The sequence below is a fragment of the Leptonychotes weddellii genome, chromosome 4, assembly GCF_054177405.1.
Source record: "Leptonychotes weddellii isolate Sample4059 chromosome 4, ASM5417740v2, whole genome shotgun sequence".
In the NCBI taxonomy this organism is placed as follows: domain Eukaryota; kingdom Metazoa; phylum Chordata; class Mammalia; order Carnivora; family Phocidae; genus Leptonychotes; species Leptonychotes weddellii.
The window spans coordinates 9733244-9752205 of NC_138372.1; the positions used below are offsets into that span (position 1 = coordinate 9733244).

At 50.0% G+C, this 18962-nt stretch overlaps 1 protein-coding gene and 1 pseudogene across 2 annotated transcripts in view; one reads left to right on the forward strand and one right to left on the reverse strand.

The window, feature by feature from the left end:
* LOC102744383 (cell division cycle protein 20 homolog pseudogene) overlaps positions 1–13707 on the reverse strand; it is a 329973-nt pseudogene extending 316266 nt beyond the window's left edge. The window contains exon 1 of the transcript XR_014144688.1: positions 13696–13707. The product of XR_014144688.1 is annotated as a cell division cycle protein 20 homolog pseudogene (transcript). The remainder of the gene's footprint in view (positions 1–13695) is intronic.
* Positions 1–18962, forward strand: part of KAZN (kazrin, periplakin interacting protein) — a 996076-nt gene that overhangs the window by 661187 nt on the left and 315927 nt on the right. The window lies entirely within an intron of this gene.

Sequence of the window (18962 nt, forward strand, 5' to 3'; positions counted from 1 at the left end):
ACTGTTCTTTCTTTAGTGGGAACAGAAATCGGGTCCGTCTGTAACGTTGTATCATAAAATAGGGTTTGGGGCGCGTTTAGCAAACTACTGCTTTGTGTGCTTTCTAGAAACCAGGTATGTGTTCTTCCGCCTTAAAGACGTGGGCGTAAACTGCGGAGTCCGCGGGTCGGCTGGTGGGAAACGTGCTGCCCGGGAGGAGGCAGTGAAAACCGAGAAGGGGAGTTCAGGAGGTAAATGTGGGGAAACTGCTCCCCATCCTTTGAGCCATCTCTTCGTTTGTGAACATGTCCATAGTGTCATCCGCTCACGTCCTCTTCCAGCTGCGCGTCACGTCTTCAGCTGCAGTCCTCTTCCAGAGCCCCTCCCGAGCGCCAGTGACCGCCAGCAGCTGGGGATTCGGGGGATCAGTAAAACGTGGACAGTGGTGAGAATGGTCACAGGGTTAGGAAGCGCCCGTAACACGCCGAGCTCCGTGGCAGGTGGACCCTTATTCCACCATCTCACCCGGTCCTCTGTTTCGCCTCTGAAGAACTGCAGCCCCAAGGTTAAATAGCAGAGCCGAAAGGTGCCCACCGTGCGGGTGGCTCATTTGCCAGCATTTATGCAGAGAGTTCCGGCCGCTCCCTGCTGCACGGTCCCGGGGAGGCCTTGGCCTTCTTGCCTTGCAGGTGGAGATGCTGCGCCCTGGCCGATTCTGGCTTTGCCTGGGGCCACGCCTGCAGCTTCCGGAATGGCTGCTGGACAAGTTCACAGACTTAGGGGGCCTTGCTCTCCGTCTCCACCAGCCCCCTGTGTCACGGAGACCCTGTCCCAGCCTCTGAGAGCTCCCAGTCTGATGGAAGGGACATGATTGCTGACGCTTTACCTTCCCAGGGGGCATGGCCAAGTTTACAAGATGAGGCGACACTTGGCATCCAAGGATGACCTGGTCACGGTCCCCAGAAGGGGCCTCGTCTGAGCCCCGGCGCTCGGAGGACCAAGGCTGTGGGTGCGGCTCAGTGTGTGGGGCTTGGCAGGTGACCCGGTAATGGACGTTTCCCATCTTGAGAGCGTGTTTCCTCCCAGGACCCGTCCCCTCGAAGGGCCGAATTCAGGTTGATAGTTTTCCTTTCCTCTGAAAGGCTCTGCAGCTTCATCGTCTTTTCTCTTTGGGTTAAGTCAGTATTTAAAAGGCCTTTCTGAAGAATGAAGTTTCATCTCATTTTAAAATCTCCAGTTCTGGGGCGTCTGGGTGGCTCAGTAGGTTAAGCGTCTGCCTTTGGCTCAGGTCATGATCCCAGGGTCCTGGGATCGAGCCCCACACCGGGCTCTGTGCTCAGCGGGAAGCCTGCTTCTCCCTCTCCCTCTGCCGCTCCCCCTGCTTGTGCTCGCTCTCTCTCTCTGTCAAATAAATACATAAAATCTTTAAAAATAAATAAGTAAATAAAATCTCCATTTCTTCATCACAGAGACCCAGGCCACGGTGGTTGAGAAGGTCTTGGCTTCTCGTTCCTGAACCAGTAAGCCCACCCCACCCTCTTGCCGGAGGCTGGAGTGTGTTCTAAGGACTGGAAAGACGAGGCTCAATGGAAGGTCTTTAATCAAGCTGTGGTTAGCAAATAAAAGGAAGTGGCATTTCCTTTGAGTCATTGAAAGGTTGGGATTTCTCCATCACGAGTGTTTTAAGAGCCGAGCGCAGGTTCATTGAAGTAGGACACTAGCTTTCATACACTGATAGTCACTAGTTTTCTTTGATCCCAGAGAAAAATGTGTGTGTGTGTTTCTGCACACACGTGTGTGTGCACGTGTATGCATGAGTGTGTTTGCACACCAGTGTGTGTGTGTGTGTGTATGTGTGTGTGGACCGGGAGGGGCTTCTTAAATCCCCACCCAGTATTCTCTGTTCCCAAAGCAAGCGTGGAGCCAGTGGTCATGACGCGTTCAAATGAACGAGAGCAGATTTCTCCAGACATTTCTCAGTCGGGCAGTGCTGTGTTCTCTCTAAGCTCGGATCCTTCGCGTCATCCTCAGAGCCTTCCCCTCCTTCACCGGAGGACATGCAATCAGTCAAGCAGATTTTTTTTCTCTTTCCAATCTTATTTCACATCTCTCTGTTCTTTTCCATTCCCACCGCCGCCCAGCAGTCGGGCCCCGATAATCCTTCCCTCGGACTGTTGCAATAACCTCCCCCTCTGCAGCCTCCTCCTCCGATCCATCCTGGGCTCTGCTGCTAGATGAATTCTCCGCGAACATGCCTCTGAGCAGGTCGTGTTTGCCATCAAAGCGCACTGCTCTGGCCTCTGTCGGCGTGTCCTGGAGGCTGGCATTTCAGTGCTGGGCCTGCAGCCTCCTGTCCTACCTTCTCTGCCATCCAGTTAACGCAGGTCCTGTCCTCTGGTGCTGGTCTGTGCACGGCTTCTGGGTGGATGGGGGGCCAGGGATGGGACTGAATGCAACCCCTCCACCCCCGCCCCATCCCCAGCCCAACACAGGGCTCTCTCCGGCTCTATCAGTTGCAAGCTTCTATTTTGTTTGTTTTGTTAAATCCACTGTACCACGTAAGCTTCCATGCCTGCTTTCCAGAAGAAGAGATTCTGCCACTGGGGGGAAAGTGTGCTCACCGCAGTTCCCTTACAGGTCTTAGGTTTTCTGTTCTCTGTGCCTTCACTTAAGCCACTCGCTCCCTCTGGAATGCTTTTCCCTTCAGCCCCAGCTTCGGAGACCCAGTCGGGAGGCCAGTGCTCCCAGAGGGAGAGGCACCTTTCTTGATGGGGTGGGGAGAGCCCTCTCTCCTGCAGGTATGCTTCTCTATCATGGTGGGGCACCCACCGCCAGGTGGCATCATCGTCTGGTAGCCACAGTACCCCCTCAACTCACTGGAGACGGACTCTGACCACAGGGTTATCTCATCCATCCCTTTCTTCATTCATTCATTCATTCATTCATTCATTCATTCATTCATTCATTCAACAAAAAACTTTCCCAACCAAGGTGCTGGGGCTGTGGCGTTAAATAAGAAAGACACATCTCTGTCTTCAGGGATTGTACATTCTAGCCAGAGAGTCTTAAAGCAAATACAGAGATGACAACTTTGGGAGAAGTGGCAGGAAGGCAACAAAGGAGAATCGCTGTGCGCAGCGGAGGGTACGGGTCAGGGCCGGGGAGCTCCTTGGAGGAAGTGTCATTGCAGTGGAGACAGGGAAGACGGGTGGGAGTGAGTCGGGGGCGCGCCTGGCTCCAGGCGACGAGAGGGCCAAGTGTGGCCTGCCGGGTGGGCATGCACCAGACCTTGAAGGGGGACCTGGAGGTGAACCGGCCCTCAGGGGGAGGGGAAGGCGAGACAGGAGGGCGGACAGCACTGCATGAGATCCCAGGCAGTTTTTAAGTGGCTGTATTTCATTTCCTAGGGCTGCTGTGACAAATTGCCCCCAACTGGGTGGCCCACGACAGCAGACATTTATTCTCTCCTAGTCCTGGAGGCCAGAAGTCCAAAATCAAGGTGTCGGCAAGGCCGTGCTCCCTCCACAGGCTCCGGGGCAGGGTCCTTCCTGGCCACCTCCAGCTTCTGTGGCTCCTGGTGCCCCTTGGCTTCTGGCTGCATCACCCCTGTCTCACACGGCTACCCTCCTGTGTCTCTGTGCCTCCTTTCCTGCCTCTTACAAGGACACTCTCCTTGGACTGGGGGCCCACGCTAATCCAGCATGATCTCATCTCTGTCTTGACCGTAATTTTGCTAAGATTCTTATTTTAAGCAACGTTCTGCGGTTCTCGTTGGTGGGGTGGGGATACTAAGCAATCCGCTCTGGTGGCCCTCACAGCCTCCCTGCAGGGTTAACATGGAGGTGGAAACTGAGGCCCAGAGTGGCAGTTTATCCTGGGCCAGACAGCTGAACGTGGCCCAACAAGGGACCAACCAAGCCTCTTGATTCCAAAGGGGATGCCCATCCTCTGTGCACACTCTCCACCCCCCAGAAGGCATGCTGGGCACTGTTGTTTTGCTTACTGTTCTCAGCCTGCTCCTCAGTTCAGATTATGAGAACAAACCAGGCCTCAGAGCCCATCAGGTCAGAGGCTGGGATTGCAGCCATTGAGTTGGGGGGTGGGGGTCCCTCCACTGAGCCTGGTCCCCTCACCGGTAGTGACTCAGAGAACAGCGCCTAGACCGATGGCATCAGCTGCCGGTCACCACCCTCGAGCTGAGCACAAAGACGCAAATACACCAGGAAGTCAGCTTCGTGTCTGTTGCATTTTTGTTGTGTTTTATGCTCTTAGCTCCCAGCCGCTCACATCACCACTCCTAATGGTTGATTCTGTTTCTCTGTAAGGAAAATGTCAGTCATTTCCCTTAAGTGCCCATTTCCCCCGGTGGATGCTGCCCCCCCTTTTGTTCTCCCCCTTGCGGTGCATTTAAACAATGCTAGGCAGTGTGCCCTCTGGGTCACTCAGCATTCTGCAAGGCCCCTGGATCATCTGTTTTTCAAATAGTACAGACCGAATATTTCCCCCGACCCAGCATGCTGGTATCTTTACAGGGACTTTCTTTTCTGGATGGCTCCAGTATTTCACAATATCTTTTTTTGTAATAAAAAGAGGAGAATTGCTGCCAATTTCCACAAATTTGGGCTCTTGCAAGAATAATTTCCTCTGAATTATATATGATTCTCCCTTTTTATGTATCCCTTATACTTCGTTTGCTTGTAGTGCTGTCTCTAAGCTGACTGTTAAATATTTGGGATCTCCTGTCACTTGGTTTTCAGGCCGTGGGAGTTTAGTACAAGCCACAAATGTGGAAGACCTTCCGCGGTGAGTGCCCTTGGCCTTCCGGATGCCCACACTCCAGGAGCAATGGAGGAGGCAACCGACTCCTGAGTCTCTGAGCCGCCACCCTTTTTTTCTGCCTTTATCTTATGATCAAGAGGAGCCCTGGGTCCTTGGGGGGCTGTGATGGAGGCAAGAGGATGCCCCACGTGTGCTTGCTAGGAGGGCGTGGTCAACAGGGCATAGAAAGAGAGGACGGTGAGTTTGAGGCCAACACTTTTCAACTCCACCGACGGCTTCGTGTTTAGACCCAGGATTCTCTGAACCTTTAGGAGTGCAGCCTTGGTTTCTAAGAACAGTGGTAACCTGGGATGGTCATCCCCCCAATCTGGTTACAGTCATCCTGTGACTAATCCACGATCAACTTGGCACATACACTCTTACACGTCTGTCTGCTTGCTGGTCTCAGGGATTATGTCCAGCGGACGACATCAGAGGTGATGAATACATTTTGGTTGAATTAATGAAATACGTTCAATGATGATGATGATGGTGATGATGATGGTGGTGGTGATGATGAACTTATGGATCCATTCATTACCTTAGTCAGTAAGCATACAGTTGAGGGCATACTGTGTGCCAGGCTCCTGTGCTAGATGTTGGTGATACGGCAGAGAATGAATAAAGCAGACATATGCCCTGTGCCCTTGTGGGCTTTGATTCCAGGGGGAGAACTCAGGCAATAAAATAAATAAGTAGATTAACTTCAGTGGTCTGTTAGAAGGTGATAGGCTCCATGGAGAAAAAGCATGGAAGGAGATGGAAGGTACAATTTTAAGGACAGTGAGTGGTCAGAGTGGGCCTGTCTGAGAAGGTGACATATGAACAAAGATGAGAAAGAGGGAAGAGAGCCGAGCAGGTGCTGTGAAGGGCATTCCAGGCGGAGGGAACTGCCAGTGCAAAGGCCCCGAGGCATGTTTGAGAAGCAACAAGGAAGTCAGAGGGACTGGAGTGGAGTGAATGAGAGGGAGAGCAGGAAAGGGGTCAGCGAGTTAAGAGGCTGCCTCCCTTGCCCAGTTGAGGCGCCAAAGCTTGGGGAGCTTAAGGGGCATGTCTCAAGCCCCCTAGCCAGTGAGTGGTGCGGTAGAACCCAGGGTTTGTATTCCGGTTCTTGTGCCCCCTGTCAACATGACAAGAGGGTCCACTGGAAGATGTCATCTTTTGTGACATGGCATCCTCAGCACCTGCCTACTGCAGCTATAACTTGGAGAGAAGAAAGGCCTGCCTTTCCCTTTCTTGCTCCTGAAACCTCTGTAGTCAACGGGACAAGAATTGGCAGCCCCATTATTTCGGTCTGAGCTGTCCTCAGAATTCCCAGCTAGATGCCAAATGCCTCCAAAGTCCTTATTGTGTCTTTCTTGGTTGTCCAATGCCAGGGTGACTCTGATTCTTTTCCATGTTTTTCTTTCTTGCCCCAAAAGTTTCTTGTCTCCTTCTGGAACCGGCGAGGACTACATCTAATTCAGGGCATCTACCTGCCCCCTCAGTAAATTACTTCTGCTCATTCCCTCTGACAAAAATCATCTTCCTTTGCTGACCTTTCCTGCCTCGCATTCTTGGCAGCATTTCTCTTGGCCTAACTTTCTGTGCAATCTTTTTTTCCATTTCTCATCTTTGCTTTTCTTATCATTTTTACAGACTGCCTTACACTCCTGTCAGGAGTCTGCCTGCTTTCTCTTGCTGCCTCATCTTCCCTTTTGAAGGAATTTCTCTGTTGCCTCCGGGGTCAGTGACTTTGGGGACCCTCCGCATGTTTACCTGTGACCTTCACTGTCTAGGTTGGCCCCTTCCTTTATTTCAGCTACTTGCACAGAGGGCTGTGTAGTTTTCCTGAGAACCAGGACGGGGCAGTGATTTTGATAGCACTGCTAATAGAGAATCACAGAGCTCTGCGCAGGTGCGATTTGGCCAGACAGGAACCTTGAATTCAGCCTTGTCTATCACTGAGATCCGGTTGTGGTTGGGTACTTACCTGGAAGATAACATTGCTGTTCTGACAGCAGGAGTGACAATCAGTACAGTCTTTCGAAAGGCACTTTGGTGATGTCTGTTCAGATTTTCAACACATTTCTAGGATTTCAGAAATACTAGGCAGGTTTTGCAGAGATCTGTAGACAAGACCATCTACTGCCGCAGTGTTTATTGTAAGAGTAAATTGAAATCCTAATTGTCTATCAAATCATTAGTAGGTTGCTCTGGGTAAATAACAGTAGCACCTGCCTGTACCAAGGAGTATGTGAGGTTGTTAAAAATGGTGAAGACTGATCCACATGGACATACAGAGATGACTGGGAAACAGAGTTGTTTAAAATAAAAAGTTGCCATGCCTTTGTGTTATGGGATAATCCATTTCTGTAAAATAAAATTATATATCCACTATAGAGCAGGCACGAGCTTGTTATTAAAAGAAATTAGGTGCTTTGCAAATCTTACACATTGTAGCATTCTCAGGTCATTAAGTGGTTATAATATTCTATCTAATTAACATAAAAGGTACGTTTAAAACCAGGAAGAAGAACATCGTTCACTGTCCCGTTTGGACGAGAAGAAATATTCATTCATTGCAACCTTGTTTTGTTTTGCTTTTAATACACACAGAAACGTGTTAACTTTATACAACCAGATAGATATTTGTACATTCACAGAAAAACAATTAGAAGGATGTGTCCCGGAGGCCTCTAGGGAATGGGGAGAAGCATGTGTGTGCACAAGGAAGCAGTAACTGATACTTTTTACAACCTGCACTCCTGGGTTGCTGAAGCTCTCTTCCCAATGAGCATGTCTTCCATTATATAATTAAAAAAATACGTGTGGGGCAGTTACTTTCCTTTTTCTTTGACTTTGTGTCTCTCTGTCTCTTTATCTTTTGATTGAGGGGAATTTTGAACACGCAGAGAGATGGACAGCAAAGTAGAACGCTCACATACCTGTCACCCAACCCATCAGTCCCTAGGCAGTCCTGCTGCATCCACACCGGGATCCAACCCCTTCCCCGGCCGCTAATCCTGTGTGAGGTTGAAGCAAATCCCTGGCATCATTTCAACATCTCCTTTCCTCCTCCCAACTCTACTGCCCTGTGGCTGCCGAGGACTGTGTCCTCTGATGCTGAGCTATTGCATCAAGATCCTAATCCTGACTTGCAGGACTCCTGCCCACTATTTGTCCTGCACCCTCCCCAGAGCGACCTTCTTACACGTACCTCATCTGATCCCTGTCTTAGATGCATCCAGCTATGACAGAGGGCCACAGAGGGGTTGCAGGTGCACTAAGATATCAATGTCTTCGTGGGCAGGGATGGCCAGAGCTGGCTGACTGTGGCCTCTGGCCTCAAGGAGCCTCATCAGTTTGACACCAGTGAGCTGTACAAATAGTATCCTATGTCTATATGCCATGTCAGGGAAAGGGCTGGAAGCACTGGACCGCTCAGACTGCTGCCTGGTATGAGGGCAGGTCGCAAATAGTCTGTCAGCCTCAGCCTTCTCTCCCTCCCTCCTCCGCACCTGTCTCTGCTTTTCCCCCTGGGACCTGCATGCCCCCAGGGGTGAACATCGGGCTGGGGGCGGGGGATGGGGTGGGAAGGCGATGCGTTAAACCACCCGCCGCATGTGGCCCATGGCCCTGTAACGTTGCTGTGACTGATCCAGACCGTCTGTTATTCAGCCAGTCTTTCAACAGATATTTTACTGGGCACCTCCAATTTGCCAATGCTGTTCAAGGCCCTGGGCACCCAGAGGTGATGGACACAGACAAAACCCCTGCCCTCATGAGGTTTCTACACACATAGGAGCATAGAAAGTTGTTTGCAATGACATCCATCGAACATGCTCAAATTGGAGATAATCTTCTCTTCTTTTTGTCTTTGCCATGTTCTGCATTAGTTGATTTCTTTCAAAAGAATATGTTTCATTGTTACAAAAAAAGATGTGATTTTTCTTAAAATGAAAACCACGAACAAAGAAAGTACACAGGGCAAGAAGACAACAGTGAGTAATTCTGGGTGGTGAGAATATGCACTCTTCTTTTATTTGTTCTTTGATGCACTTTTTAAATCCTCTAACCAATTTTTGAATTAAAATAAAAATGGGGAAAAAAGTGAATTCTTTGGAATTGGCGTTGAATCAGCCACAAAGCAAGGGATGAAAGGAAGGTTTTTTTTTTTCCCTTCTTATACTCCACATGGAAACCATAATATCGCTGCCTCACTCCAGATGTGCTGTGGGAAAGCCAGGATTATGGTCCCCTAGCTCAGTGAGGCTTTCTCTAAACCACCTTTTTGTGGCCTTAATTCCGTGAGTGCAAACAATAATTACCAACCTAAGTAGATTACTCAGCATAGCTTAGATGCCTCTGGGTCCCCAAATGAGTCACATTATTGACTGCTCACAATTAATCTAAAAAATTAAACCAATTGCTTTTCTGGTTCCTTCTTCCCTGTTTTGTGCCCAGATGACACTTCCACAGATTTAGTGCCTGAGCTGTTATTTCTGCTTGGTGTTCCCATTTTTCTCCAGAACTGAAATGTTCCATTAATATTAATTTGTTTCTGATCCAGGTCTTTTGGATTTCTCTGCTCATCCTTCCTGTGCATTGTCCCTTTAGCTTGGATGGGCTACAGCAGAATGGGGCTTTCTGTTTATAATTCTTCCATGGTCTGTCTAGTTTTCCAATTGCTACTTCGCACACTCCTTCCTGTCCTTCTTCCCTTTGCTTCATCCATGTTCACTTCCCCTGTCAAATTTGGAATAAGCTGGTGCTGTTGTCCCCACCACCCCCCCAGCATCCCAAGTGTTAGTGAGCAGCAAGAAAATGACCCAAAGGCCTGAGGACACAGAACAGCTCATTCAAAAGTATATATCGAGTTCCTGTTAGCACAAGGCACATAGGAGATGGTTGCCCATCCCCTGCCTCCCAACAATTACAAACACAGCATCCTCCTTCACCAAGCTTATAATTTAATTTCCCAAAGGAGAGGAGGTAGCTGTGTGCCAAATTCTAACTCTGAATACAGAGCAGTTTGGGGGTAATTTGTTACGTAGCTGTAAGTGACTAATACATACTCTCTCCCTACTGTGTGTCGGCGCTTCCAGTTCCCATGCATTTGCCAGTCTGGAACATTCTGCCTCATTCATCTTTGCCTGCTCTTCTTCCTGTGACAATACAGACATCACTTCATCAGGGCCCCCCTCTCCTGGGTGGGGGCCCTCTGCACCTCTCCTCTGCAGCCTTTTCTCTGCCGCAGATGTGATTGCACATCGGTTTGTGTCATGATTTCGTACGTCCCCTAACCAACCCTAAGTTCCATGAGGGTAGGGACAGGGGCTCTCTTGTCCTTTCTTCCTATTCTATCACCAGTGTCTCTCATGGTTCCTGGCACACGGTGGGCACCCAGGTATTTGGTACAGGGATGAATTAAGCCTTTTAACAGCCATGGTACTATTGTTCCCATCTTACAGATGAGGAGACTGAGGCTCAGAGGGCACAGGGAGGTTTACTCACATTCATCACCCAGTTACTAAGTCGCTAAGCCAAGATTCTAGTCCCAGTTTTCCATGGCTGCTTTCCCCAGTGTATCCCTTAGCTCAGCACATTTCAAACTACTGGGCATACAGACCACCTGGGAATTTTGTCAAAATGCACATTCTGACTCCGCAAGTCTGGGGTGGCCGAGAATCTGCATTTCTAGCAGTCTCCCAGTGATGCTGATGGTGCTGGTCCTGGATCACTCTTGGAGCAGTGAGGCCCTCGGTATTATCTGCTCTCAGACGGGGGGAGTTGGACAGGCTCATGAGGACATCTGCATGGAGCATCTAGGTTGCACTAGGCACTGTCCTCGTTTGGCTCCAGTTCTGCTCCAGAATTCTCTGTGTGTGGTGACCGTCTACACATTCAAACAGGTGGGGCAGGGCCAGGGGACATTCTGAATGGCAACGTCACCTCACCTGCCATTGGATTTGTGAGTGAGGCTTCTAAAGGTTTGGTTCAGGGTGAGGCTGCCCACAGGGACTAGAATAGACTTGTGACGAGGCCTTATGGCCGAGGTACCTGGGCTCTCGCTGAGGAAGCAGCTCCCAGCTGGGCACGGACAGCTGGTGCTTGGGAGAAACAGATGTACACCCTGCAAAACAACCGGGGAAACCAGAGCACATACGGGGTCCATGCAGGTGGGTGGAGGTTCTCGTCACCAGGGGGTCCCCGCTTCGTTTCGGGAAGAAGTGTCCTCGGGAGATGCGTTCCCAGCATCTCAGCAGATGTGTGCACTGCCCCCAGGGTCCCCCGCACCTCCCTCAGTCTTCATCTTCCTTCCTGAGCCATCGGCTGGGGGGGCACTGTCCACCGTCGCCCTTCCACGGGTGCGTGTCCAGTGAGTAGAGGTGGGCCGGGCCAGGCTGCACGAAGAGCCTTAGAAGCAACGAGCCCCACAGCACTGGGCTGCTTTAGCAGTCCACACCAAGGCAGAAGACCCAAAGTCAAGAACTACCAGACTGCCCCTTCGACAGCTGCTTTTACAGCCAGACCCAGACTGGGATCTGCTGGCTGAATTTCCTGGCTGTCAGCGTGAGGGACCACCAGGCAGATGGCATTCTTCTGGGACAATCTGAACAGGTTCCTCCCCCCCCACCCCCGCCCTCCATCCTTGCCCCAGGATGCTGAAGGGGGACCTGAGCACAGGGTGATCTCCACGCTGGGATTTTGAATCATGACTTAACTAATAACAAATGCTCCTTGGAAAAATATTGAAAGAAAAAAAAAAAAAAAGCAGCCATGAGCCCTGCAAGATGACTGACTACCGTGCCCCTATATAGAACGATGGAAGAACAGAAATCCTTATATAGCAAGGATTGCAATGCTGTGGGCCAGACATTGCTCTGGCTATTTCCCTGCACTTGTAGTTCTCCAAGTGGGGTCCCCCGACCAGCAACAGCAGCATCACCTGAGAACTTGTGGGAAAGGCAGATTCTTGGGCCCCGCCCCAGAACCGACACATCAGCAACTGTGGGGGTGAGCCTGGAATCGGTCTGGGAAAGATGGGAAAGAGACCAGGCTTCTTCATTCCGCACGGTGACACAGGGAGACTCGGTGGCTCTATCCAGTCACATTTCCTGCAGTCTAAGTAGCCACCTGAGTATCTGTAAGGAAATTGGGGAATTTAACCAAGACCCTGCACCGGGGAGCAAAGAGCTCTGCAAAGTCCCCTGCAGTCCCCCAGCCAGCACCACCGAGCTGCCCCCTTCTCTCCCACACCAAGCGCTTCCAATAAATGCCTTCATAGGAGACCCAAATGGGTTTTGTGAGATGTTGTATTAAGAGTGTGGTCTGTAGGGGCGCCTGGGTGGCTCAGTCGTTAAGCGTCTGCCTTCGGCTCAGGTCATGGTCCCAGGGTCCTGGGACCGAGCCCCGCATCGGGCTCCCTGCTCTGCAGGAGGCCTGCTTCTCCCCCTTCTACTCTCCCTGCTTGTGTTCCCTCTCTCGCTTTGTCTCTGTCAGATAAATAAATAAAATCTTTAAAAAAAAAAAAAAAGAGTGTGAGAGTGTGGTCTATAGATGAATCCTTCCCAACACTATCAAGTGATGGGAGGAAGAACCAGGAATTCCAGAACTGGACGATGCATGAATTTAGACCTTTATGTTGGCTCATAAACGCAATTCTGTGGGTGAAGATTTCACCCTTAGAATCAAGGCCTGCTCCGTTCTGCGTCCCCAAATATTTCCCTTTGCAGGAGTCACTGGCTCTCAGTGAAGAACAAGAGGCAGAGGAACATGTTTCAGACCAGAGACTTCACTGACTGTAAATAATTAACATTAAGACCCTAAAACAGGGTCAGCAAATCCCTGACACTGGTTTAGATGGCCCATGAACTACAAAGTATTTACATTTGTGAATGATTAGGAAAAACCAAAAGAAAAATATCTGAATATTTCATGATATGTGAACATCACATTGCAGCGTCCATAAATAAAGCTGTATTGGAACACAGCCACGCTCGTGTGTTTTGCTAGAATACTTGTGACAGAGGGGGTGTTTGGCCTGCAAAGAAAGCCCCAAGTATTTACTATGTGGCCCTTCATAGAAAAAGTTTGCTGACCCCCTGTCCCCATAAGTTATCCTAATTTATCAAGAGAGCTTGCATGTATTTATTGATGTACTGAGTTCTTCCTGTGTATCCTTCCCATGTTTGAACTCATTTAATCCTTATAATCACCCCCGGACATGTACTCTTGTAATCCCCATTTTGCCAATGGGAGAGCAAAGGCGGAGAGAGCTTCCTGAGATCTGCCTCAGGTCATGGAGCTAGGAAAGGGCAAAACTAGGACTCAAACCCAGGAATTCTGAAGCCAAAATACACACTTTGGGCCACTAACTCGAGTGCCTGGGTTCTGCAAAACTTTAGCCATAAAGAAAGCATCCAGAAGGGGAGGTCCTTAGATTTTCCCAGGCAAGTACCCAACATCTCTTCCTGAGAACTCACCCCAGTGGGTCTGAGGCTGTCTCAGGCCCCAGGGAGAATGTTCCCTCCTGATCTACCAGTCAGTGGCAGAGCTGGGACTGTGACACAGGTATCTCCAATCTCATCTTCATCCCACTCCAAGTTGGCGGTCTCTTCCACTTGGGCAAGGGGCTCTCGGATGCCAGCTTGGGCACAGCAGGGAACCTGGTGCTTAGGCCTGCTGGATTCCAAGACCCCAGCAACTGACATGCCCCTTAGCCGGGGAGAAGGCCCTGGCTCTTATGCTTTCGCTTTCCTTTATGATGTACTGTTGCATGGGAAATTTATTTCTTAACAATTTCCCTTACAGCTCCTTTGACAAAATAGGGCTCTGGGGAACTGCATCATTAGCATTGATAAACACTTTACAATACCATCATGAGCAAATAGAAATGCCTAATGAAAAGAAAAGCAGCACTGCCTAGTAATTAAAGAGGCTGGTGGGTTTTTATTATTATTATTTTTGAGCAATTATGACTAAAAGCTTTCATCAAGTGTACCCATTTTCCCATTTTGAACTCGGTCATTAAAAAAATGCACTGTCAGCTACAGGCCAGTGGTCAAGATGCCCAAGCCAGGCCATGCCGTAGGCCAGGGGTGTCCAGTCCTAAGTGCTGTGCCTTCTCTGTGGTCCTGAAAGTCTTGCTCCAGGGCCTGCCTTTGGCATGTTTTTCCTCTTCCCGCCTCTCTCTCCTTCTCCCACTCTCCCTCTCCCGTCTTAGGAGGTTTTGCTTGTGGGTTAGTGCTGAGCCTTCTCCATACATCCTTTATTCCTTGTCATAAAAAACCATCCACTTGCAAAATAGCTGCCTGAGGTATACAAAGAGCAGATGTGAACTCAAGGACCAGAGAGGTTGAGAAACTCACAAAAAGACACACAGCTGGTGAGTTGTACAGTCTAGACTTGAACCCAGGTCTTGGACTGTGCTGGGGGTCGGGGAGGTGAGGAGCATGGGCTCTGGCTCCAGCTGGCCTGAGTGTGAGTCCCAGCCGTGCCTGGTGATCTTGGGCAAGTGCCTTGACCTTGTTTGGCATCAGTTTCTTCCTCTGTAAAAGGAGAGGATAATAGTACTTATTTCACGAGGTGGTAATGAGCATTCGGTGAGAGCCTATATGCAAAGCACATGGTAAGAGATCCTTAACTGGCAGTCTCTATGGACATGGTTCCCAAAGTGTGCACCGAGGTACCCGGAGGTACCCCAATGGAGTCACTGGGGTGCTGTGGGGTATTTTCAGTTTGCAAAGAAAACATAGCAACATCTGTCCGACACTGAGTAAAATACTAGCTCAAGGTAGGTCACTATTTCAACAGTAGATTTTGCTACATTCCTTTTGATGACATCACTTCTTTGTGAAGCTGGGGTTTGGGCAGTTCCTTTGATCAAAAGCAAATACCAACAAAATCAGCGCATTATGGGAAGTGAGGGTGGTCGTGTTCAATCTGAGTTCAAGGTTGAAGGAGCTATGGAGGGCCCAGCAGGCACACACATGGCATACGTACACTTGTGAGTATTTAAGAACAGTATAAAACTATTGCTTTTCCTTTCAGTCTAGGTACATTTTCTCTTCAACTGGCTATGAAGTTGTTAGACCATAAATACTTACAAAGGTTTTGGCCCTAGCTGCTTAATTAAAAAAAAAAAAGCTTTTAGGGATTTCTTTTAGCCTTATAGGTGCCATGAAAAAATTAGAGAGACTCTAAGAGTGCCACAAACTGAAAAAATCTGGCAACTTCTGCCTGAAGGCACACCAGGGGCTTCCCAGTATCCTTTGCAAATTAGATTTTCTCGTAAATATTGTCTGAATGCGCAGAGAAATGGAAGCACACCTTCTTTCCTCACCCTGTGTTCAGCAACCAAGTGGAAAAGTTACCGCATGAGATTGGAGAATACAAGTAGGGCCCTCTCCTCGGGAAACGTAGCTCCAGACGGCTTGAGAAACCACTTTCAGAGAAGATAAGTGGCTGAGTGTTAAACTCTTGTCCTTCTGAGTGTTTCTTGGGGTCCTTTGCTGCAGATTTCATCAGCTCTGACTTTAGGCCCCAGAGGGACTTGCTACCGGGGGCACCGGGCATGGGGAATGAAGCCGTTCAAGTGACTTGGGAATGGCTTGTGCGTGTTCCGGGCAGCTGCGCGCGTTCCTGGCCTCTGCGCGCGTTCCAGGCAGTTTGTGCGCGTTCCCGGCAGCTGCGCGCGTTCCAGGCAGCCTGTGCTTGGCGCTAAGATGAGAGCAAGAGGAGAGGTTTAGCCGAGGGAGAGAAAACCGTGTTTCAAGCACAGCTTTGCCCCGCTATCCAAAAGGAGAGCGTTCCCAAGAAACCTTTCGGAAGCTGAAATGGCCTAAAGCGAAGAGCATCCCCTGCGCTCGGAAAGCTCACGTTAGGCCGCGTGGCTTTTACCAACGATCTGTGTTCGTACCTGTTTCTGTTAGTGGAAAGAAATCCGAAGAGGATTTTCACTTTTACCAATAAAGACTTTACTATACTGATGTAGGTCTTTTGTAAAAGCGAAGTGGCCCAAAGGGAGCTTTCGGAAAGCAGGGGATACCTGTATACAACCCTGAGTTTTAACTCAGTAAAATGGAGCCAGAGAGGTTGTTTTCCCACTCTGCCCCCGACACCAAATTGATTTTCAGATCTGCCAGCCGCTGTGGCCCTGCAGCCCCTTTCCAGCAGGTCGATTAATGACTGGGAATGCAGTCACGTGCCACAGGGTGGAGCCTAGGAGCCTCCAGATCGAGTAGAGGCTCCTTGTGAGACGTCCACGTGGTCCTTGCAGGAGTGCACAGAAGTTCTGGAAGGTTCCACAAAAGGAGGACGTCTCCAAGGTTGGGGGCCCTGGGACTTCCCATGGCCCGTTTGATGTTACAGGTGGGTTGTCAAGGGAATTAATAGCCTCAGCCATGGAAGCTCTGTTTTGCAGCCTCGCTGGGGGTCGGACCCCTGTGGGCCTCTCCAGGTGGAACCGTCCCTTTGCTCACTTCACAGCCCAAGCCCTGGCTGGTCCCAGCTGGTCTTGGCTGGTACCGGCTGCTCTCTGTTCCCTGCCCTGGCTCAGGCTGTGCCCTCTGCCCAGAATGCCCTTCATCTGTACACCTGCCGTTTGAAGGCTCAACGCAAGGATTCCCTCCTCAAGGGGGGACACTTCCAAATCATGGGCAGAGTGTCTGAGTTCAAGTGATAACCTCATCCCTTATGAATCTCTTGGGCCTCCTTCAGCTTCCTCACCCCTAGAATAAGGATAAAATAGCCCGTAACTCAGTGCTGCTCGGGTGTTAGGGTACCCCGGAACCACTCAGGGAGCTTGTTAAACTGCCAGTTAGGATTCATCTGGTCTAGGGATGAGCCTGAGGTCCTGCATTTCTAACGGGCTCCCAGGGGATGCTGATGCAACTGGTCCAGGGACCGCACTTCGAACAGCAAAGGCCCGTCTTGTTGCATTAGGTGTGACGGGCGTGTGAGGTGTGGAGGACAAGCATGGCTCGTGGCTGGCCACCAGTGGCCCCTCTTCTTGTGTGTATTGTGGGGGCTTCTAGAGCATGCCCGCCCGCCCTCCTTCCGGAGACCTGGCCTGGCTGTGTGTCCAGAGCATCTCACGGTCTGATGTTAGACCCACCACTACTTCCTCCTTCCCTTTCTATCCGCGACTCCTTGTGGTTTGGCTTGGTTCTCCAATCTCCAGGCAGGCCAGACAGTTCCCAAGGCCTGAAACACCAAAAAGGTGGCAGGTGTGCCTGTATGAAGATGCACCTGTCGGCTTTGACAATGTGGAATGGGTCATATCGTTTCCAAAGAGGCATTTATTTTTGAAGGCAACACAGGAGAGGAATAGGACTTCCTTCTTCTCCCGACCAGCCCCACCCTAGTGTTTGTCCACCTGGGGTGCTTGGGCTGGACCCCGAGGCCACCTACCGTCCTCAAGGCCCAGGGAGTAGAAGGTTTCCAAGCAGCTGGGCTCTGAGATAGCATGCCAAACCCCAGCACACCTAATGACCCATTTTCACATGGCAGTCCCCCAGACTGAGATCCAAATACCCAAACATCAGACGGCTGGCTACAGGGAGAAGCAGCAGGAGACGTACAAGCTACTTATCAGACATTCTCTATTATCCTCGCCACCTGTTCCCTGATTTCCAAAGCAACACACCGGGTAATAGCCACTCTTGCACCAGAAAGGAGAAACGCCAACGATTTTTAAGAGCAAGCTCCTTTTCTCGCTCTGGATTTTATAAATTGTAAAAGGGGCTCGCTGTGAAATAACCACTTACTGTCCCAGACACTTTGTGGTTTGTAAGCTTTGTGCCTGAGCTTGAGCTTGACGCTGGCAACGGTCTCAACCTGTGGCCTTCGAAGAATAAAAGCTTTTGGGGGAGGGCGCCTGGGTGGCTCAGTTGGTTAAGCGACTGCCTTCGGCTCAGGTCATGATCCTGGAGTCCCGGGATCGAGTTCCGCATCGGGCTCCCTGCTCAGCAGGGAGTCTGCTTCTCCTTCTGACCCTTCCCCCTCTCATGCTCTCTCTCTATCTCATTCTCTCTCTCAAATAAATAAATAAAATCTTTAAAAAAAAAAAAAGCTTTTGGGGGAAATGCGCAGGTAGATGAGATCGCTCAGAAGAAAAAAAAAAAAAAGTGGTGGGCCATCGGGTAGAAGCGCAGTCTGGAGACGCGAAGGGCCCGCGGGAATCCCAAGCCCATCTGTTCATTTGCAGGCGGCTGTCCTTGGCTTTATTACTGCCAGCGAATAGATGAGGCCAGCATACAGCCAGAAACTACACAGGCTCTGGACGGTTGGGGTGGTGGGTGTATGTTTCCTGTGAGTCATGGTGAGGATTCTCAAACTTCCGTGTGCCTAAGAATGGGGTCATAGGGGAGCACTTGTTCAAAATTAAAACTATAGATTCCTGGGCCCCAGGCCTATTAAAGCTGGGGAAAGACTTGAGCACAAATGTATATGTATTTAAGACTTTATTTATTTATTTAGAGAATGTGAGTCGGGGGGAGGGTCAGAGGGAGACAATCTCCAGCAGACTCCCTGCTGAGTGTGGACCCCCCCCCCCGACACCGGACTCGATCTCATGAACCTGAGATCAGAACCTGAGCTGAAATCAAGAGTCGGATGCTTCACCAACTGAGCTACCCCAGGCGCCCCGACTTGAGCACATATTTTTAACAAGCTCCCCAAATGGTGTTGATGCAGGTGGCCCCCTGACCGCACTTTGAGAAACACTGACTCTGGCGTGTTCTTTTTTATACAAGGGAAGATGAGACAGTCATTCAGCTCAGGATGATCAAGGGAGAAGGAGCAGTATGTTTGCTCACATGGTCTGAAATGCAATTTCCAGAACAGGGTTAGGCTACAGAATTTGAGGAGACATGGCCATAGTCCCATTTCGTTCATTCATTCCTTCATTCAACAAATATTTCTTGAATACCAACTGTGTGTCAGCTGCTATCAGGGCTGAGGATGTTGAGAACAAGGCAGACCCAAATCCTTGACTTCAAAGAGCCTGTTTTCTTATGGAAGCATTCAACAGTACAACAGATAAAGAAGGATGTGAGTACATTAAAGCACATTTGTGAGTAGACGCGAAGGCGGTAAATATTCTGCAGATGGAATATTGCAGGCCAGACGGATGGTAGGGAGCAAATGTTGCAACTGGAAACTGGGAGGTCCGGGAGAGT